Source organism: Bufo bufo, chromosome 5 (assembly GCF_905171765.1).
Source record: "Bufo bufo chromosome 5, aBufBuf1.1, whole genome shotgun sequence".
NCBI lineage: Eukaryota > Metazoa > Chordata > Amphibia > Anura > Bufonidae > Bufo > Bufo bufo.
In genome coordinates this window covers 280,429,023-280,453,068 of record NC_053393.1, presented here as the reverse complement: position 1 = coordinate 280,453,068, position 24,046 = coordinate 280,429,023, and positions in this window count along the sequence as shown.

Genomic DNA, 24,046 nt, shown 5'->3' with positions numbered 1-24,046 from the left:
TGTGACACCAGATATGAGTGGTGGCACTGGGCAAGTGGGCACATTATACGCTGTGGGCCTGACACACACGCTGGCAGGCAACTGCAATTAGATTACAGAGGGGGGAAAAAAAAGCAGACTGACGTACTAGCCCTAAAAAGGGCTTTTTGGGGTGCTATCAGGACGCTGTCCTTACAGCAGATCAGATGAGTCTTTCAGGACTGGAGTGGACACTGAATACACTGGCCTAGCTAACGATTTCCCTATTAAATCAGCAGCAGCTGCACTGTCCCTCCTCTCACTAAGACTGCAGCTTCCGAATGAATCTAAGATGGATGCTGTCCTTGCTTTTTGCTAGGAGGTGGGAGGGTCTGGGAGGGAGGGTATGCTGCTGATTGGCTGGAATGTGTCTGCTGACTGTGATGTACAGGGTCAAAGTTTGCTCAATGATGACAAATAAGGGGCGGACCAAACATTGCATATGTTCGCCCGCCGCGGCGAACGCGAACAAGCGATGTTCGCCGGGAACTGTTCGCCCGGCGAATAGTTTGGGACATCTCTACTACCGGGTTCTCGCCCTTCGAAACTGCTATACGGCAGACACCCTCGTGGTTTATTGGACATCGCCAAAGAGGCGTGGGAACAACAAACCACACCGCACAAAAGTGTAGTTGAGTATGTCACCCAGATGCAGGGACAGATGGAAACAGTGTTACCTCTGGTTTGGGAGCATATGGAGGCAGCGCAGCGAGCCCAGAGTAGGGTCTATAATCGGCAGGCTCGGGTCCGAAACTTTAACCCGGGTGATTGGATGTTGGTTCTGGTACCGACTGTAGATAGTAAGTTCCTAGCTAGGTGGAAGGGGCCCTACGAGGTACTAGAAAAAATTGGACCAGTAGATTACAAAGTACACCAACCAGGGAGGCGAAAGCCGCAGCAGGTGTACCATGTGAATCTGCTCAAGCTGTGGAAGGAAAGGGAAACCTGTACGGCAGAGAGCCCACGGCCAGGGTTCCTAGGGGAAGCGGTTTCGGCCCCTCAGTCTGAAGCAGGGGAAGCGGCTGTCACAGTGAAAATTGCTGACAGCCTCTCCTCTAAACAGGCTCAGGAAGCCAGGGAGTTCATTAGTCGGAATACGGATGTGTTCTCAGACCTCCCTGGACGCACGTCCGTAATCCGGCATGACATTTTCACTGAGCCTCAGGCGAAAGTCCGGTTAAAACCATACCGGGTACCCGAGGCTCGGCGTCAAGCCATCACGGAGGAAATGCAGCTAATACTCCAGCTGGGTGTCATCGAGGAGTCAAAAAGTAAGTGGGCCAGTCCAATAGTATTAATACCCAAGCCAGACGGGACATTGCGGTACTGTAATGACTTCCGCAAACTTAATGAGGTGTCCAAGTTTTACGCGTATCCCATGCCCCGAGTGGATGAGCTTATTGAAAAGTTGGGCCAAGCCCGGTATTTTTCTGTGTTGGACCTCACCAAAGGATACTAGCAGGTACCCTTGACGGAGGCTGCCAAAGAAAAAACGGCTTTCGTCACGCTAGAGGGGCTGTATCAGTACAAGGTATTACCCTTGTCCCGCCACGTTTCAAAGGTTAATGGATATTGTACTCCGTCCACATCGTCGATAAGCTTCGGCGTACCTGGACGATATCGTTGTCCATAGCACCGACTGGGAAAGTCACTTACCTAAAGTACAGGCTGTAGTGGACTCCCTTAGGAAGGCTGGCTTAACCGCTAACCCAAAAAAGTGCTCGATAGGGTTAGAAGAGACCAAGTACCTGGGGTATGTCATTAGGCGTGGAATGATCAAACCTCAGGTGACCAAAATTGAGGGAATTAGGATTTGGCCCCGACCTGTCACTACTCGGCAAGTAAAGTCATTCCTGGGTATGGTGGGGTACTATATGAGGTTTGTCCCCAATTTTGCTACAGTCGCCGCATCATTGACAGGACTTTTGAAGGGACGCAAGTTAGTGACGGTCCACTGGAATGAGCAGGCGGAAAAGGCTTTCTCCGCTTTGAAGTCGGCCCTGTGTTGGTCCCCAGTTTTGGTGACGCCCAACTTCAAAAGGGAGTTTATAGTGCAGACCGATGCTTCCGAGGTAGGTCTCGGTGCTGTACTATCTTAAGATATTGACGGGGAGGAGCATCCCGTTGTCTTCCTCAGCCGGAAGCTCACCCCAGCCGAGACTAGGTACAGTATAGTGGAGAGAGAGTGCCTGGCCATCAAGTGGGCACTCTGGTCTCTCTGCTACTACCTTTTGGGGAGAAGGTTCCGTCTGGTGACCGACCACTTCCCTCTGAAATGGATGAGCCAGGACAAAGAGAGGAATGCTCGGGTCACCAGGTGGTTCTTATCTTTGCAAAATTTTAAGTTTTCCGTGAAACACATGGCAATCAGGTTACAGGGAAACGCGGATGCCCTGTCCCACGTACACTGTCTGGCAAGTGTTCACCCCCTCAGGGTTGAACAAAGGGGGGAGGTATGTAAGAAGGAACAAGGAGTCGTCATTGACGGAAGATACGTGTCACCGAGGTTCCTGGCCTCGGTGAGGTAAGAACCGGATTTTTTCCTGAAGTGTCAGTTCTGTACTGCAGTCTGACACTTCAGCTGTCAGAATGGCTGTAAAGCCAATCCGGGCTGGTTCTTATTGGGAGCAGCCAAAGAGCAGGGTGGGTGGCTGTTCCCCACGGTTCCAGGCCAGGTTTTGGCTGGGATATAAAAACCCAGCCAGCATGTTCAGCTGTGTGGATTATCCTCCATCTGCTAGTGGAATGCTGGCAGTCTGGCTGTTGGAGCTTGAGCGTTTGGGCCTGGACTAGGCCTGCTACATTGTTTGTGGACAAAAGCACATGGACTACTGCTTCCTTCAAGGAATTATGTGCTGCAGCCTGGTGTGAACAAACACCAGACTCAAGGTGACTGTTTTTTCTTGAAATTGTTATTTTGTCACTTTACGTCTGTGTGAATAAAACACTGCATTATTTAAGTTAAAGACGTTGTCATTGCCTCTGTACTGCGTCCGCAAGCCTGTCTACCGGAGCAAATCCCCACAATGGATATAAGGAAATAACATCCATAGTAAGCCATGTATAGTGTCTCTCCCATCTCCTATTTGACATTGCTTTTTAGACATCAGTAGTATCTTTAAGATAGCCAGGTAACCTTTTTACAAGAGGTTGTAATATGCCATCCAGCCATTCACCCAACCTCTCAAGAAGCGATCCTATACCTGATATAATAGGTCTGAATGGTGGAGGATTAAATTTCTTGTGCATTTTGGGAAGAGCATGAATAATAGGGGTAACAGAGGCATCCACATTAAGAAAGGTAAATGTTTTTTCATCTAATATATCCATATTTTTACCTTTTACCAAAAGTGCAATGTATTCTGTGCGGTACCCAGTCAATGGATCCCCCTTTAACTTCCTATATGTGCTAGCATCTGATAACATGGCCATCATTTTATCTCTATATACTTCTTTATCTAATGCCACCACAGACCCCCCTTTATCAGCTGGTCTGATGGTAATATTCTCCTGGAGATCTTTAAGCTGTTTTAAAGCTAATATGTGTGGTGGTGTAAGATTATTATCCTGACGTGTTAGCTGGACCTGATTATTTATTTCAGTGAGCACTCTCTCAAGAGTCTCCTGAAATAAAACCATGCTGTCTGTGCGGGATTTGATCGGATATTATGAGTTAATAGTCCTCATTTTACAAGGTGAAATACCAACGGGAGAAGAGGCACTCTCCGACTGTAATTCCGCAAGACAGACTGTGGCTACGTGTCCTGAAAGGTAAAGTCAGGTTGAGACACAGCCTGTGATGAAACATTGGCAACTGCATCTTGGACACTATCAATAGACTTTTTAACGTTAAATTCCTGATGAACTTGTTGACATCTAATATTGTAGAAAAGATGTCAAAGTTCGCAGCAGGTGCAAAATTCTGGCCTTTAGAAAGTACAACGACTTGTTGCTCCGTGAGGGAGACTTTAGATATATTAATAACATCATAATATAACATCGACTGTAATTCCGCAAGACAGATTGTGACTATGTGTTCCTGAAAGGTAAAGTCATTGTCTGGTATGGCAGATACATGGATAATTTGCTCCTCATTTGGAGCGTCGATGTGTCTGCCATACCAGACTTTGTCGGTTATGCCAATACCAATTCATATAATTTACATTTCCCCCACTCCATTGATATTCACAGTATTTCCTTCCTGGATTTGACTCTCAAGGGTATCCCCAACACTCTAGTCTATACAGAATCATATCATAAAGAAATTACAGGTAACACTATCTTGCAAGCCAGCAGCCATCACCCTAATCATACTATTAAGGCTATTTCAGTAGGCGAATTCATCAGAGCTAAAAGAAATTGCAGTACCCAAGTGGGATTTGAAAAAGAAGCAGATTATATCTGGAATAGGTTGAAAAAAAGAGGATATACTAATTGGATGCTGAAAAGAGCTAAAAATATAGCTTCTAACAAAAATAGAGATGAATTCCTCTTTAAACCATGTAAACATATAAACAAGAACTCAACCAAATCTTCCAAACCCACCATGGTACTCATGTACAGTCGACAATTCAGCTCCATCAAACAAGCAGTTTTTAAATGCCTTCCAATCCTCTATGAGGACAGTATCCTGTATGATACACTTAAAGATGGATGCAGGATTGTCCCTTGATGTTCCTGTATATTGGCCAATATGTTGTCTCCCTCACTTTTTACTCAAATTGCCTCTACAAGGAGCTCCTGGCTAAAATACCAGGGCTTCACTAAATGCGGGAGTCATCCTTGTAAGACTTGCAATTTTGTACATTGTACTACCACTTTTGATAATGCAACACATACTTTATAAAATTTACATGTTGCGATCTTCTATATATAGGCTGTACCAGTAGACAACTAAAAACAAGAATACGGGAACATCTAAATTATCTGGCAAACCCTCAGGCTTTAGGCATTTCCAGCGCAGCCAAACACTTCATTAACATTCATAATAGAAGTGTCAGCCATTTACGTGTATATGCCATTGAAAGAGTAACACTTCCTTTCAGAGGCGGTAATTTGAAGAAAAAAATCCTGCTGAGGGAAGCATACTGGATCTTTAGGTTAGGCACATGGCATCCTGCAGGTCTCAATCTTAGAAAATAATTAATGCTTTTATATTATTAACCCCTTAAGGACGTAGGGTGTACTGGTACGCCCTATTTCCCAAATCCTTAAGGACTCAGGGCGTACCGGTACGTCCTAACTTTAAATCGCTATTCCGGCGCCGGGGGGGTTAATCGGAACGGGATGTCGGCTGAAATCTTTCAGTCGGCATCCTGTAACAACGCAGGGGGGGTCATTTGACCTCCCCGTATCGGCGATCGCAGAAAACTGCAGGTCAATTCAGACCTGCGGTTTGCTGCGTTTCCAGTCCATTCGGGTCTCCGGTGATCCGATGAACCGGAAAAAGACTGCGATCGGTGGCGTGATTATACACCACCAATCACAGTCCGAAGATTTGGAGAGGCGGTGCTGGCCCTGGTGCTAAATGCTGCTGTCCAGGGTGCTGATTGGTGCAGGGGAGAGAGGCGCGAGATTCAAACTTCCTGTGCTCCTCTCTCCCCTCCTCTTCCTGTTCTGCACGAGCACCCTGCAGCACCGTCCAGCACCAGCTTCTGAGTCCCCCTAATCGGCATCCATCACTCTCCTGCACCCATCGCCCTCCAGGTAGGTTAGGGTCAGTGAGGGAGAGGCACCTTTAGGCAGGGACAGAAGGGAAAAGTTAGTTAGAAAAAAAAAAAATTATGAACTTTTATCAAAACTTTCTTTGTTCCATCTTTTAGACCCCAGACCCCCCCCTGCCACTTGTCCGGTCAGTGCGGCCGAGATGAGGACATTTTGGGGCCTCGTGCTGCATATGAGTCTAGTGCAAAAACCCAGTGTCAGGCAATACTGGAGTGGGGACGTCCTATACCAGACCCCACTCTACAGTATGGCCATGACACGTCCCCGGTTTGAGGCCATCCGAAAATGTCTGCATTATTCCGATAATGCAGCATGTCCCCCCCCCCCGAGGTGATCCTGCCCATGACCGTCTGTATAAGATACGGCCGGTCATCGATCACTTCGGGGCCAAATTTCAGCAGGCCTACGTACCTGGAAGGGAGGTTGCGGTTGATGAGTCTTTCGGTACGTTCAAGGGGAGACTCAGTTTCCGCCAATACATTCCCACTAAGCGGGCGAGGTATGGCGTGAAGCTATACAAAATTTGAGAGAGTACCTCAGGGTACACTTACAAATTTTGTGTGTACGAGGGGCGAGATTCCCGGATTCAACCCCCAGAATGTCCCCCCACTCTGGGTGTTACCGGGAAACTCGTGTGGGACCTTATGTACCCACTGCTGGATAAGGGTTACCACCTTTACGTGGATAACTTTTATACCAGCATTCCCTTGTTCAGGTCCCTTGCCGCCAGATCCACGTTCGCTTGTGGGACCGTGCGGAAAAATCAACGCGGCCTCCCTGCCTACCCCCTCCAGGTACCTATCCCCAGGGGTGAGACCCGTGCCCTTACCAGTGGAAACCTGTTGCTGGTCAGGTATAAGGACAAGAGGGATGTCCTTATGCTGTCCACAATCCACGGTAACAGCACCACCCCAGTCTCTGTGCGAGGTACCGCGGCAACGGTCCTCAAGCCTGATTGTATCGTCGACTACAATCGGTATATGGGAGGAGTTTATCTCTCTGATCAAGTCCTCAAGCCATATAATGCTATGTGCAAAAACCGGGCATGGTACAAAAAAGTTGCGGTCTACTTGGTACATGTTGCCTTGTACAACTCTTTTGTACTATTCTGAAGCGCTGGCAGCACAGGGAGTCCTCAAGGACCTGATCTTTTCGGACCGGGAAAGAGCAGGCCGGAGTACCTTGGGAATTGGAGGCACCCGGATCGTCCCTGGCCAACACTTTCCAGGTGTGGTCCCCCATACTGGAAAGAAGGGACGAACCCAAAAAAAGTGCAGAGTGTGTCGCAGGAGGGGGATACGGAAGGACACCACCACTCAGTGCGACACGTGCCCCCGATCATCCGGGCCTCTGCGTTATCGATTGCTTCAGGGAGTATCACACTTCCATGGAGTACTAAATTTTTATAATCCCCAACAGTCCCCTAGAGAACATAAAAAACTATGGCTCTCAGACTTTGGAGACACGGAAACAATATTTTTTTCCCCAAAAAATATTAGTTTTAGTGCAGGCATCCTCAAACTGCGGCCCTCCAGATGTTGTAAAACTATAACTCCCAGCATGCCCAGACAACCTACAGCCATCAGCAGGGCATGGTGGGAATTGTAGTTTTACAACATCTGGAGGGCCGCAGTTTTAGGATGCCTGCTTAGTGTCTCCAAAGTCTGAGAGCCATACATATTGGGCATAGTCGCATCCGTAAAAATTGTCTCTATGAAAATAACATTTAAGCCCCCCCCCTCCCCCCGGATGAACAGCGTTAAAAAAAAAAAAAAAAAATGTCAAAAAAGCCATTTTTTGGGGTCACCTAACATCAGAAAAAGTGTAATAGCGAGCGAACAAAATGTCATATGCACCCCCAATTAGTGCCAATAAAACCGCCATCTCATCCCGCAAAAAATTAGCCCCTACATTAGATAGTCGCCCAACTAAAAAATAAAACAATTTAGCTCCCAGGCTATGGAGATACTAAAATAATTTTTTGGGGTTCCAAAAATGATAATGTAGTGTAAAATCTAAATAAATTCTAAAATGTAGACATATTAGGTATCGCCGCGTTCGTAAGAATCTGCCCTATAAAAATAACATTTGACCAAACCCCTCGGATGAACAGCGTTAAAAATATAAAATAAAATTTGTGCCAAAACACCAATTTTTGGGCAAAATTTCCATTTGAATCCTTTTTTTCCGGTAATAAAGCAAGGGTTAACAGCCTAAAAAACTCAATATTTATGGCCCTGATTCTGTAGTTTGCAGAAACACCCCATATGTGGTCGTAAATGGCTATATAGCCACACGGCAGGGCATAGAACGAAGGGAACTCCATATGGTTTCTGGAAGGCAGATTTTGATGGACAGTTTTTTTGACACCATGTCCCATTAGAAGCCCCCCTGATGTAGCCTAGACTAGAAACTCCAAAAAAAGTGACCCCATCTAAGAAACTACACCCCCTCAAGGTAGAAACAATTTTAGAATTTCAATTTTTTGTTACCTTGCCTCAAAAAAGTGTAATATAGAGCAACCAAAAATCATATTTACCCCTAAAATAGTCCCAAAACAACAACCACCTTATCCTGTAGTTTCCTAGATGGGGTCACTTTTATGGAGTTTCTACTCTAGGGGTGCATCAGGGGGCTCGAAAGGGTACATGGTGTAAATAAACCAGTCCAGCGAAATCTGCCTTCCAAAAACCATATGGCGTTCCCCTTCTTCTATGTCCTGCCGTTTAGCCAAATAGTAGTTTACGACCACATATGGGGTGTTTCTGCAAACTACAGAATCAGGGCAACCCATTTTGAGTTTTGTTTGGCTGTTAACCCATTTTTTTCAGTAATAAAGTAAGGGTTAAAATGGAAAATTTTCCAAAAAAAATTGAAATTTCTAAATTGTTTCTCCATCTGCCATTAACTCTTGTGGAACACCTAAAGGGTTAACAAAGTTTGTAAACCCAGTTTTGAATACCTTGAGCGGTGTACTTTCTTAGATGAGTCACTTTTTTGAAATTTCTATTCTAGGGGTGCAACGGGGGGCTTCAAATGGGACATGGTATAAACAAAACCAGTCCAGCAAAATCTGCCTTCAAAAACCCATATGGCGTTCCCCTCTTTCTACGTGCTCCCGTTTGGCCAAACAGTAGTTTAGGACCACATATGGGGTGTTTTTGCAAACTACAGAATCAGGGCAACCCATATTGAGTTTTGTTTGGCTGTTAACCCTTACTTTATTGCTGGAAAAAATGGGTTAAAATGGAGAAGTTTCCAAAAAATAGAAATTTCTAAATGGTTTCTCCATCTACCATTAACTCTTGTGGAACACCTAAAGGGTTAACAAAGTTTGTAAACCCAGTTTTGAATACCTTGAGGGGTGTACTTTCTTAGATGGAGTCACTTTTTTGAAATTTATATTCTAGGGGTGCAACGGGGGGGCTTCAAATGGGACATGGTATAAACAAAACCAGTCCTGCAAAATCTGCCTTGCAAAACCCATATGGTGTTCCCCTCCTTCTATGTCCTCCCGTTTGGCCATACAGTAGTTTACGACCACATATAGGGTGTTTCTGCAAACTACAGAATCAGGGCAACCCATTTTGAGTTTTATTTGGCAGTTAACCCTTGTTTTTTTCCAGGAAAAAATTGATTATATTGGAAAAAATTTCTAAAAATCTAAATTCTTAAAATTTATGTCCATTTGCCATGAAGTCTTGTGGAAGCTTAAAGGGTTAACAAAGTTTGTAAAAACATTTTTGGGTGGTTTCTATTATGTAAGCCTCACAAAGTGACTTCAAACCTGAACTGGTCCATAAAAAGTGGGATTTTGAAGATTTCTGAAAAATTTCAAAATTTGCTTCTAAACTTCTAAGCCTTGTAACATCCCCAAAAAATAAAATATCATTACCAAAATGCTACAAACATGAAGTAGACATGGGGAATGTAAAGTCATCACAATTTTTGGGGGTATTACTGTGTATTACAGAAGTATAGAAACTGAAACTTTTAAATTTGCTAATTTTTAAAAAAAATTGGTAAATATGGTAATTTTTTATGAAAAAAAATTAACTTTTTTGACCCAATTTTAGCAGTGTCATGAAGAACAATATGTGACGAAAAAACAATCTCAGAACGGCCTGGGTAAGTCAAAGCGTTTTAAAGTTATCAGCACTTAAAGTGACACTGGTCAGATTTGCAAAAAATGGCCAAGTCCTTAAGGTGAAATAGGGCTGAGTCCTTAAGGGGTTAATAGTTTCTTCTTCCTATAAATATTACACATGATTTTAGTGACATTCAGAGCCATATGCAGCTATTAGATCAACACCTATCTTGCATTCATAACTCATATATCTATTTATGGTATCGGGAGCTGTTCATATACAGCGGTTTTTCAGCCTGTATCAATGTTTCAGGATTTCCCAGGAGTTATGTTTTTATATTGTGTGGGGGTTTTAACTCCATCACTGTGCACACATACACACGTGTCAGTTCAGTCTTCACCACAGGCAGCGTTTATTTCAGCAAACAAAAGTAAACATGTCCAAACTTTAGCTTTAAGCTTTCTTTAGCTTTAAGCTGAGAGAGTAGTGGATGCATGGAATAGCCTTCCCGCAGAAGTGGTAGCTGCAAATACAGTGAAGGAGTTTAAGCATGCATGGGATAGGCATTAGGCCATCCTTTTATATAAGATAGGGTCAGGGGCTATCCATAGTACTCAGTATATTGGGCAGACTAGATGGGCCAAATGGTTCTTATCTGCCGAAACATTCTATGTTTCTATGTTTCTATGTTTAGCCCACAAATATTGCACAACATAAAGTCCCACATTTTGTGTTCTGTCCAAATCAGGTAACAAAAGAATATGATCTCACCACTCTCTGGGGTCTTTCAGAGACCAATTCCTCCATCTTGGCTTGTTCAGCTTTAGTTAGCCTGTGCACACTTGATCTCCCGAGCTGAGATTCCCACATCCTTTTTAACCACACAGTAGGAAAACCCTGGATGGAGTACGGGAGTGACCTGTCCCACCCAATCTCCCTGGTCACTCCTAAAACCCGGACCCAAAATCCACTTTAATGAAAACCTCCCAGCAACCTAATGTTACTGGTATACTTATTTCCGGGAGTTATATCACTGAGGCATACATTCTCAGTGAGACGTACCGACCATCCACGATTCTCCCCTCTGGGCTACTACATACTCTCCCCCTCTGCCTAAAGCCGAGGGGCTGGGCACCTGTTACCATCAAACAATGTACCTTTGATAAGGCCTCAGCATTCCCATGCAACCCGGGCCTGTGTTCTATATAAAAATTGAAATCCTGTAACGTCAGAAACCATCTCGTTACTCTGGCATTACTCCCCTTTTTCTCAGACATCCACTTTAGTGGTGCATGATCTGAAACTAATCTGAACCTCCTACCCAGTAGATAATATCTAAGGGAGTCCAGTGCCCACTTTATCGCCAAGAATTCTTTTTCCACAATAGAATAATTTTTTTGCGCAGGGGGTAAGTTTTCGGCTCAGGTATAACACCGGGTGTTCTCCCCCCCCAACCTCTTGGGACATCACAGCGCCTAGACCTACCTCTGAGGCATCTGTCTGCACTATGAATTCCTTACTAAGGAGCTTAAGCTCGTTAAATGCCTGTTCTGCTTCCGGGGTCCACCTAGCCATGACTGACTTTGTACCTTTTGTAAGCTCCGTTAGCGGGGCAGCTATTATAAAATTCGGTACAAATCGTCTGTAATAATCCATTATTCCAAAGAAAGCTTTTATCAGTTTATATGTAAGTGGACGTGGCCAGGTTTGAATTGCTTCCATTTTGTTAATCTGGGGTTTAATCAGACCTCTCCCCACTACATACCCGAGATATCTGGCCTTTTTCATACCCATGGCACATTTTTGGGGGTTTATGGTGAATCCAGCTGTTCTTAGGGAATCTAGTATGGCTTGAACTTTACCCAGGTGACTCTCCCAATCTGGGCTAAAGATGACGATATCGTCCAGGTATGCAGCTGCATACTTTTTGTGATGGCCCTTTGAAACGTAGCTGGGGCACCTTGTAAACTGAATGGCATTCTTACATATTGGTAACACCCTTCAGGTGTGGAAAAGGCCGTCTTTTCTTTAGCATCCCTTGATAGAGGGATCTTCCAATACCCTTTTGTTAGGTCTAACGTAGTAATATACCGCGCTGGACCTAACCTCTCAATGAGTTTGTCTACTTTTGGCATAGGGTAGGCATCACACTCCGAAGCCTCATTGAGTTTTCTGTAATCATTACAGAACCGCCATTCCCCAGATGGTTTTGGTACCAAGACTATCGGATTGGACCACCCAATTCAGGATTCCTCAATCACTCCTAGCTCTAGCATCCTTTTGATCTCTTGTAACATTACTTCCTTACGAGCCTCAGGGATTCTATAGGGTTTTATGTTTACCCGAACATGTGGTTTTGTTCGAATCTCATGCTCAATACAATTAGTGAGACCTGGCAAATCTGAGAACAAATCTCTATTCTGTTGTAGCAGTTCCTTGCATTGCTGTTTTGGGGATTTGGACAGGGTCTCCGCAATTGTGACATCCTGACTGTTACTTTTAGCCTCTACCACCAAACAGGTCGTTTCCAGGGAGTTTCGATCTTTCCACGGTTTTAACAAGTTCACATGATACAACTGGATAGGTTTTCTTTGCCCTGGCTGGTGAACTTTTAGTTAACTTCCCCAACTTTGGCCTCATGCACACGACAGTGTTTTTTCACTGTCAGTGATTTGGCTTCAGTGGTCCATGTCCGATTTTGCTTCAGTTGTGTTTCCTTGTGTCTTCCTTTTTTTTTGTCTGAAAGGGGGAAAAAAAAGGAAGGTTAATGAAAAGTGTAATTTTATTGCACCAAGGTCTTGTAGTAAAAAATGGACACGGACGCGGACACGGATGACATACCAGTTGTGCATCCGTTTTTTTTTTGACGGACCCATTGACTTGAATGGGTCTGTCCTCCGTTTTCCACTGACAAGAATAGGACAGGTTATATTTTTTTGACGGACTGGAATCACGGATCACGGACGCGGAGAAAAAAATGGAGGCCTATCAGTTTTTCACAGCTCCATAGAAATGAATGGGACCTCTGCTAAACTGTGAAAAATGACGGAACGGACGCGGATGCACACAACGGTCGTGTGCATGAGGCCTTTCTCAACCACCTCATAAGGCCCCTGCCACTTAGCTAGGAATTTGCTTTCCACCGTGGGTACCAAAACTAGCACTCGGTCCCCTGGACTGAACCTAACCTTGGCTGCCCTGTTATACACTCGAGCTTGGTTACCTTGAGCCCTCAGAAGATGTTCTTTTACTATGGGCATGACCTTAGAGATCCTCTCTTGCATTTGTGCAATGTGTTCCACTACATTTTTATATGGGGTAGTCTCATTTTCCCAGGTTTCCTTTGCCACATCTAGTAACCCCCTAGGGTGCCGAGCATATAATAATTCAAAAGGTGAAAAACCAGTGGAGGTTTGAGGAACCTCTTTAATAGAGAACAGTAGGTACGGTCGCAGACAGTCCCAATCACAACCATCCTTCTTTACCACCTTTTTTAACATACTCTTAAGTGTTTTATTGAAACGTTCTACTAGACCGTCTGTCTGCGGATGATATACTGATGTTCGCAGTTGTTTAATTTTTAACATCCAACATAACTCTTTCATGACTTTAGACATGAACGGTGTTCCCTGATCAGTTAATATCTATTTTGGTATTGCAGTTCTGGCAAACATCTGGAACAACTCTCTCGCTATGTTTTTTGACTAAGTATTTCTTAAAGGGACTGCTTCCAGGTATCTGGTGGCATAGTCTACTACCACCAAAATATACTGATGACCTCTAGCTGACTTTACTAGGGGTCCTACAAGGTCCATTGCAATCCGTTCAAACGGAACTTCAATGATTGGCAGAGGGACCAAAGGACTTTTGAAATGAGGGACAGGGGCTGATACCTGGCAGGTGGGACACGACTGGCAATAGTCAGCTATTTCCTTGTAACACCCCGGCCAATAAAATCACTGCAGAATGCGTTCTTGGGTTTTAGCTGCCCCCAAGTGTCCCCTAAAACATGTGAGTGGGCCATCCTTAATACCACTTGTCGATAAGGACTGGGTACTAGCAGTTGTTCCACTACTTCATCGCCCCTTTTGGTCACTCTATACAACATATCATTGTTTATGGCGAAGTGGGGAAACTGATTATCAGCCCCTGGACTTTGGGCAACCCCATTCAGAACTGATATATTCTCCCGGGCACCTTTCAAGGTAAGATCCCTGAGCTGTGCCTCTCCAAAATTGTCCCGAGACACCTCAAGATCCAGGACATTGGTCTCAGGGGTTAATTCCTCGTCCTCCTCACCTAACATCACCGCTAATGGAGACCCTGATATAGCCCCAGGACTCTCCGATACTTCTCCCACCACATCACAACTAGAACGCTCAGTACTTGACAGTTTCATCGGGACCTTAGCGTTAGCCCACAAGTCCCAGAACAGCGGGAAGTCTCTTCCCAGTATCATCGGGTGCAGTAAGTCCTTCACAACTCCCACCTCATGCTGTACAGTACCACACATAGTGTTTATGGACACCTGAGCGACCGGATAATCCCGGGTGTCTCCATGGATGCACAACACTCCCACATGCTTTTCAGGATTTAACACGTGAGGCACCATGGACGTCATCAAAGTGACCAAACTGCCGGAGTCCAAGAGGGCAGTCACTATAACACTGTTCACGGTCACTTGGCACACCTGGGGTCCTTCCTTGGCTTGGGTAACTGCACTGCACACAAGATGTGCAAAAAGAGAATATGGTTGGCCGACACCGCACTCCATGGGCTCTGTAGACAAAGGGCAGTGCGCTGCTATATGTCCAGGAGCCTGACATCTCCAACAGATAATGGGGTCGGTCTGAACTCTGGTTCCAGTCTACAACCTTTCCTTAACCTGGGTTTTCCAGTTGGGTCCGGGTTGTAGTCCTTTCTTGGGGAACCCAGTTCCGTTCTTAGAGCCGCGATATGGCCGTCTCAACCCCCCCTTATTTTCCAGGTAGTCCTCCACGCTGATATACCTTTCTACGAGGCCCACCAATTCGTCCGCAGTCTGGGGGTTTCCCTGGGCAACCCAACATTGTATGGGCTTTGGCAGCGTATGGAGGAACGGTCCATCACCACTTTTTCCACCATTTGAGCTGGGGAGGATGATTCTGGCTGTAACCATTTTTGTACCAGGTGGAACAGATCGAACATTTGGGACCTGGGAGGCTTATCTTGGCAAAATTCCCAGCTGTAAACACGCTGCGCTCAGACTGCATCAGTCACCCCCTGCCAAGCAAGAATTTCTGCTTTTAGCTTGCAGTATTCTTTAGCATCTTGCAAGGTTAAATCATAATAGGCTTTCTGAGGTTCTCCTGTTAAATATGGCGCCAACATTTCTGCCCACTGCTCGGGTGGGAAACTCACCCTTTCTGCCACCCTTTCAAATACGGACAGGTACGCCTCAACGTCGTCCTCAGGTGTCATTTTTTGCAAAGTTTCAATTTTTTCGGGCTTTAACACTGCCATTTTGACTGGGAAGGCTCACCCCCTCCTGAGATTTGGCGGCCTCAGTCAATACAGACATCTGTCGTATCAGGACTTGATTTGTCTCTTGCTGGGCTTGCATAATCTACATATGGGCTTTCTGCTGTTGAGCAGTAGCCCGTTGCCGAAGCAAGTTAGCCTGCACCAATTGCTTTACCACAGCTGAGATTCCCACATCCTTTTTAACCACACAGTAGGAAAACCCTGGATGGAGTACGGGAGTGACCTGTCCCACCCAATCTCTCTGGTCACTCCTAAAACCCGGACCCAAAATCCACTTTAATGAAAACCTCCCAGCAACCTAATGTTACTGGTATACTTATTTCCGGGAATTATATCACTGAGGCATACATTCTCAGTGAGACGTACTGACCATCCACGATTCTCCCCTCTGTGCTACTACAATTGTCTTACACATGGTTTTAAACTTCATGTATTATTTGGCATCTTCAATGCCCTAACAGACAGCTTTGGTTTGTCCCTTTTTTTATCTATTGGCAGTATATGTTTTGTCATGTTAGGGGTGTTAGATTTAATACGTGGCAACCTATGGGTTAATTGGTTTTGTATCTAGCGGCTTTCCCTCTTCCTTCCCCCATCCCTCCCCTCTACCCTTCCCCCCGCTGAACATACCTACTTAACCACAGGTGTCAGTCCACGTCACTAGGTTATGATTAAGAACTTCCGAGTTTGAAACATGTTAACCTGTGGTGGAGGGTGGTGAAGATTGAAGTATGTACTTTTATACCGATCTACAATAAAGACGACCAATACTGACGGATGCTGGAGAACTTTCTATTCTTTTCTGATTATACAAGGGACGGGTCCGGTCCTCTCCGTGCACCGCATGCTTATGGTCAGCTGGATATTTTTCTCCTTTGAATTACTGACACTGTGTTGACTACTCCTGCTGTTGCCACTTCACCACTCGGTCATCGTGGCACTACTTGTTTCAGCGTGTAACAGAACAGGTTCTGTGGAAATGTATGTGGAATCAGCTGACAACGGTGTAAAAGGAGTGCACTTCTTCTTGCTAACACTGACCTTAAAGGCTGAGTTCACACTTGAGTTATTTGGTCAGTTTTGGCCCTGTAACTGGCTAAATAAGTGAAGTGTGAAGTGATTCTAACAGTAAGGCTTATCATCTGCGCGTCATAGTGACTAACAGTACTGTTTCACTAGCACAGCGGGCTCCCTATGCATGTTTCTGCAATGCACAGTGTTCTACACTACTATGCAGGCTCTCAGCAGCCAGGAAATAGCTGTTTTGTAATGAGATTTGTCACAAATAAATTTGGATCGAATCAATTCTTTTTGGAAAATTCAACAAACTGACCAAATCATCTCTAATTATCAGCACTAGTGTTATCTGTGGTTTTACATAGGACTGCAGGTAACACTACCGCATTATCAGCACTAGGGTTATCTGTGGTTTTACATAGGACTGCAGGTAACACTACCGCATTATCAGCACTAGGGTTATCTGTGGTTTTAAATAAGACTGCAGGTACCCCTAATGCATTTTCTGTACTCAGATAGCCATCACTGTGTTACCTGTGGTGTTAGATAGGACTGCAGGTGATATCAACAACACTATCTGTACTTGTACCGCCCCAGATCTGGCAGGACAGTCTCAGAGTTCAGTGGCTACTTAGCTTTCATAGCATTTTTTTATGGGAGGAGGTGTTATTTAAATGTTTGCTTCAGGTAGCAGAAGGGCTAGAATCGGCCCTGTGGACAAGTCTTACATTTGGTCTGTTTGCAGGGGAATGTTCCTGTTTTTATTGGAGAGGACAGTGAGCTTCTGACAATAATGTTTTTGAAATTAGGGGGCTGTCTGCAGCTCAGTTCTAGGAAAAGGGGTACCCATCCCTCGAATGCCTACTATATGTCCAAGGAACTATCACAAAATTAATCCCTTCAAAAGACAGCAAAAAAATGATGTTTTGGAAGATAACGATCCCAAAAGATGCAGCCTACTCACCACCTACACAGCAGCCCATGGTGACATTAGGAACATCTTGTCTAAGCATTGCCCCATTCTTATGAAGGACGCATATTTAAGTAATTGCTTCCCTCTAGGCCTATGATTGGGAGCCCACAATAAAAAATATTTTGGACCCTAGTAGACTCAAGCAACAGTAGACAGACAACCAGAAAATACTTACCCACCAACCAGGGGCTTCTAGATGTTTGTGTCAAGTCATTACAAACGCATCCCTGTATTTCTATTCTAGAAGGCCAGGAGATAAGTTTTCAGTTAAGCATCATATGGACTGCAAAACTAATTACATCATTTATCTCATTGATATGTGTGGGCTTTAGTATATAGGATGTACGACACAACAATTACACGACCAACTGAACAAACATCGCAACAATACAAAGAAAGGGTTTCTCAAACAAAGAGTCAGCAAACAATGCACCCTGAAGCACTCAATCCAATCAGTATTACTCCGAACTTGAACACATTCCCCTGAACACTTTTTCAGGATTTGAAGTCCTGAAAAAGAAGGAAGCTTTGTGGATGTATAAAGTGGGTAACATCAACCCCTTAGGGCTCAATGAGGTGGTCAATGAAAACCATTTAGTAATTTTGCAACCTTATCATTGCTTAAGCTGAGTATATTTACAGTATATATTTTCTTTCAAATCTGATATTTTTTTTATTAAACATAGGTCTTTTTTTTATGTGTTCTACCCCCATCTTGTGGCCAATATTCATAATGGTCACAGGTGTTAAAATACTTCATGTTGACTAATCCATTATTCTAACTATGATTTTTACCCCCTTACCAAAGTGAGAAGAACCTTTTATTTATTTATTTTGTGTGATACCCACACTGTCAGGATCACGTACTTAGTTTCAGGATGGGAGCCTGCAGGATCATGCTGGACCTCCCTCTGTCATACTCCGTCATCCCAAACTAATTAATTTGAGCTGCAACCACTCGTCATATCAGGCTGACGAGACACCTTGCATTAAATACACTGTACAACTGCTAGAAATCACAGGTTAATACCGCACTATAGGTATCGCTTCTTCTAAGATCATGGAATCCGCAGAAGACAAGAAGGCTCTTATTAACCCCCTTCTTCCGGGTCAGTTTCACCTTCCTGCCCAGGCCATTTTTTGCAAATCTGACATGTGCCATTTTATGTGGTAATAACTTCTGAGAACGTTTTCTTGTGACACATTGTACTTAAGTTGATATTTTTCACCTTTATTTATAAAAAAATCCAACATTTACCAAAAATTTTGAAAAATTAATATTTTTTTACATTTCAATTTCTCTACTTTTAAGACAGATAGTAATTCCTCATAAAATCAATCAACAGTCCCCATATATCTACTTTATGTTGGCATCATTTTGTATATGTAATTTTATTTTATTTTTTGGATGTTAGAAGGCTTAAAATTTTAGATTTGCAAAACCATTTTTTAAGTGCCAATTCAGTTATAAATTTTGTATATAATATGATTTTGAGGGGCTTACAAAATCATACTATATACACTGATAATGGCTCCATCTTAGAAATTACACCCCTCAAATTATTCAAAACTGATGTTACATGATTTGTTAATCCTTGAGGTACTCCACAAGAATTAACCGCTTCTGGACCACCTAATGCAGGATCGCGTTCCGGAGGCGGCAGCTCTGCGCAGAGTCACGCATATACGCGTCATCTCGCGAGACGCGAGATTTCGCTCAAAGCCGGCCCACGCATGCGCATCACGGGCCGGCAAAAGTTAGAGGGGGGTCGCGTCATCAGCTTGCCAGCCAATTATCGTGGCTGGCAAGCTGATGATTTTTAAAAAATCGAATCAGAAGCCAGATAACACATTATATTTGTAAATATGATGAGTTAAATGGCTTCTCTGCTCCTCTGCTGGTCCTTTTCGTCAGTTGGTTCCAGCAGAGGAGCAGACATCACAATGAGTAGCACCAAACACTTCACTTAGCCCCAGATCACCCCCCATCACCCGAATTAACCCCTTGATCACCCCTTGATCGCCCCTGTCAATCACCTAGTGAAAGGAAAAAAGTGATCAGTGTAAACTGTCACTTTTTTTTCACTGGTATTGACTGTTAGGTTTTAGGATAGTTTAGGTCCCTTGGTTAGGTAGTTTAGCGATTGTTTAGCGCCCAGCCCACCGCACCGCAGTCACTTATTCGCTGATTAGTGTATCGCTAATCAGCATTTGTACTTTTATAGTATCTGTAAGTGATCAAAACTGATCACAGTCAGATCTATAATTGTATTAGTGTCACCTTAGCTCGCCCTCCACCCAAAATGCAGTCTTTGCCCGATCAGGCCTGATCGGTCGCCCACACGTGCGTTCACCCACGCCCGCCCCGCCGCAGTGACAAAAAATTATAATTTTTTTGATCACTGCACAATCACTTTACAAGCGCTGCGGCGATAAAAAAAATCAGTTTTGATATTTTTTATCAATCGCAGCGGCCTCCGGTACTTCGCTAGCCTCCCCTTTGTAAGACAGGCTTGCTTTTTTTCTTGGGTAATACCCCTAAATTTAGTAGTCCAAATGTCAAACAGGGGGTATTCTTCTGAAGAGGCCTACAGGATTCTGACCCAGTCGGATGAGAAATGGGAACCCTCATCTGACGAATCTAGCGGGTCAGAATATGAACCTGTAGAAAGCAGTGGCAGTCTAACCCAAAGTTCGGACGAGGAGGTTGAGGTCCCTGATAGCACCAGGCGTACCCGGCCCCGTGTCGCTAGACCACAGGTTGTGCAGGATCCGCTTCAAGAGCAGCAGAGTGGGGCTGGCGCTTTCGGATTACGTGGTGAGGCATACACCAGCAGCGCAGCCCTCCCTGGACCTAGTACCAGCACTGCCGTACAACATGGTGAAGTGGCGAGCACCAGAAGGGCAGTTGAAGCTGGTACGGTGGCACGTGCAGTAGTCACCCCGTCGCAGCCACCGCAAAGACAGGCCCGTAGAGCCCCTAGAGTCCCCGAGGTGCTGGCAAACCCTGATTGGCAGTCACCAACTTCAGCCGCACCTGTAGTTCCCCCTTTCACCGCCCAGTCTGGAGTTCGGGTTGAGACAGCTCAGATCGGTTCGGCCCTGGGATTTTTTGAGCTGTTCTTGACTGCGGAGCTCTTGGACATAGTTGTGGCAGAAACAAAATCGGTATGCCACTCAATTTATAGCCGCCAACCCGGGAAGCTATTATGCCCAGCCTTTCCGGTGGAAACCAGTCCAAGTTTCCGAATTAAAAAAATTTCTGGGCCTTCTCCTGAACATGGGTCTAACCAAAAAGCATGAATTGTGGTCATATTGGTCCACGAACCCGATTCATCACATGCCCATGTTCTCTGCTTCTATGTCCAGGGCACGTTTTGAGACCATCCTGCGTTTTCTGCACTTTAGCGACAACAGCACCTCCCGTCCCAGATGCCACCCAGCTTTTGACCGGCTCCACAAAATTCGGCCCCTCATAGACCACTTCAACCAGAAATTTGCAGATTTGTATACCCCTGAGCAAAACATCTGCGTAGACGAGTCCCTAATACATTTTACCGGGCGCCTTGGCTTCAAACAATACATCCCAAGCAAGCGCGCCTGGTATGGGGTCAAATTGTATAAGCTCTGTGAAAGGGCCACAGGCTATACCCACAAATTTCTGATCTATGAGGGAAAAGATCAGACCCTGGAGCCGGTCGGTTGCCCTGACTACCTGGGGAGCAGTGGGAAGACAGTCTGGGACTTGGTGTCACCCTTATTTGGCCAGGGGTACCATCTTTATGTGGACAATTTTTACACAAGTGTGCCCCTCGTCAGGCATTTGTTCCTAGAACAGATTGGCTGCTGTGGCACCGTGCGACCTAGTCGCCGGGGCTTCCCCCAATGGCTCGTTACCACCCGTCTTGCAAGGGGGGAGAGGGCTGCCTTGTGTAACGAAGAACTGCTCGCGGTGAAATGGAGAGACAAGCGTGACGTTTACATGCTCTCCTCCATTCACGCAGACACGACAATACAAATTGAATGGGCAACCCGTGTCATTGAAAAGCCCCTCTCAGTCCACGACTATAATGCGCTCATGGGAGGGGTGGACTTCAATGACCAGATGTTGGCTCCCTATTTAGTTTCCCGACGCACCAGACGCTGGTATAAGAAGGTGTCTGTATATTTGATTCAATTGGCGATGTACAATAGTTTTGTTCTCTACAGTAAGGCTGGGAGAACGGGATCCTTCCTCAAATTTCGGGAAGAGATCATCGCGAACCTCCTGTATCCAGGAGGTTCCGTGGCCCCATCCACCAGTATAGTTAGCCGTCTACACGAGCAACATTTCCCCAGTGTCGTTGCTGGTACCTCAACCCAACCGTCACCCTGAAAAAGATGTTGTGTCTGTAGCAGGAGTGGAATAAGGCGTTACACCCGCTATTTCTGTCCTGACTGCCCTGACCACCCTGCCCTATGCTTTGGAGAGTGTTTCCGGAAGTACCACACACAGGTACACTTAGCATAGGGATTGCATCTCACAGGACAGGCACACAGGGCTATTAGGGCCCTTACACTCACAGCTGTTGCAAACCTCTCCTTTCACCTGGGATAAAGTGCATAATGTACTTCGCCACATCTTTGGGCGATTTGCGCTTTGCACATTGTCCCATGGGGAAGGAGAGGTTTGTCCTATAAAGGTAAAAAAAAAAAAAAAAAAAAAAAACACTGGTAAGCAAAAAAGTTAACGCTCAGTTCGAAAGTTTATATGTTCTGTTCAAAAGTTATTATAAAGTTAATAAATTTATTGCGTTGCGGCCTGTTTTTTTCTTTTTTGTTTTGTTTTTTTTACCTTCCAGGTGGACCAACCGATCGACTAGCTGCAGCACTGATGTGCATTCTGACAGAAGCATTGCGCTGCTGTCAGATTACACAAAAATCAGTGTATGCGGTGCTGCAAGACAAGAGATTTCTCCTCTGCAGTAAAAGATACGTTTGCCGAGGCATATGAGCTGAGGAGGCGGCGGTGTTCATATACTTTGGCAAACACTTTGTATATAAAAATAAATAAATCCCGGCAATGATTTATTCATCCACATCAATTGATGTGAATGGAGAAATCGGGTTTGCCAGGGCATACGAGCTAAGTGGGTATGGATGTTGGGTGGAGCTCCTATGTCTTGGCAGACGCCTTTCCCCTCCTTTTTTTTTTTTTGGCAGAGATTTTTTCATCCACATTGATCGATGCGAATGAAGAAATCTGTGCCGTTCATTTTTTCTTTCAGCCCAGAGGCTGAACGAAAAAAAAAAATCTCATTACCCGTATGCTCAATATAAGGAGAATAGCAGAAACTCCTAATGCTGGCCATACATGTAATGATTGCGGAGACCCTCAAATGCCAGGGCAGTACAAACACCCCACAAATGACCCCATTTTGGAAAGAAGACACCCCAAGGTATTCACTGAGGGGCATATTGAGTCCATGAAATATTGAAATTTTTGTCCCAAGTTAGCGGAAAGGGAAACTTTGTGAGAAAAAAACAAAAAAAAAAAAACAATTTCCGCTAACTTGTGGCAAAAAAATTTTTTTTCCATGAACTCGCCATGCCCCTCATTGAATACCTTGGGGTGTCTTCTTTCCAAAATGGGGTCATATGTGGGGTATTTATACTGCCCTGGCATTTTAGGGGCCCTAAAGAGTGAGAAGAAGTCTGGGATCCAAATGTCTAAAAATGCCCTCCTAAAAGGAATGTGGGCCCCTTTGCGCATCTAGGCTGCAAAAAAGTGTCACACATGTGGTATCGCCGTACTCAGGAGAAGTTGGGGAATGTGTTTTGCGGTGTCATTTTACATATACCCATGCTGGGTGAGAGAAATATCTCGGTCAAATGCCAACTTTGTATAAAAAAAAATGGGAAAAGTTGTCTTTTGCCGAGATATTTATCTCACCCAGCATGGGTATATGTAAAATGACACCCCAAAACACATTGCCCAACTTCTCCTGAGTACGGCGATACCACATGTGTGACACTTTTTTGCAGCCTAGGTGGGCAAAGGGGCCCAAATTCCAATGAGTACCTTTAGGATTTTACAGGTCATTTTTTACAGATTTTGATTTCAAACTACTTACCACACATTAGGGCCCCTAGAATGCCAGGGCAGTATAACTACCCCACAAGTGACCCCATTTTGGAAAGAAGAGACCCCAAGGTATTTCGTGATGGGCATAGTGAGTTCATGGAAGTTTTTATTTTTTGTCACAAGTTAGTGGAATATGAGACTTTGTAAGAAAAAAAAAAAATCATCATTTTCCGCTAACTTGTGACAAAAAATAAAAAGTTCTATGAACTCACTATGCCCATCAGCGAATACCTTAGGGTGTCTACTTTCCGAAATGGGGTCATTTGTGGGGTGTTTGTACTGTCTGGCCATTGTAGAACCTCAGGAAACATGACAGGTGCTCAGAAAGTCAGAGCTGCTTCAAAAAGTGGAAATTCTCATTTTTGTACCATAGTTTGTAAACGCTATAACTTTTACCCAAACCATTTTTTTTTTTACCCAAACATTTTTTTTATCAAAGACATGTAGAACAATAAATTTAGAGAAAAATGTATATATGGATGTTGTTTTTTTTGCAAAATTTTACAACTGAAAGTGAAAAATGTCATTTTTTTGCAAAAAAAATCTTTAAATTTTGATTAATAACAAAAAAAGTAAAAA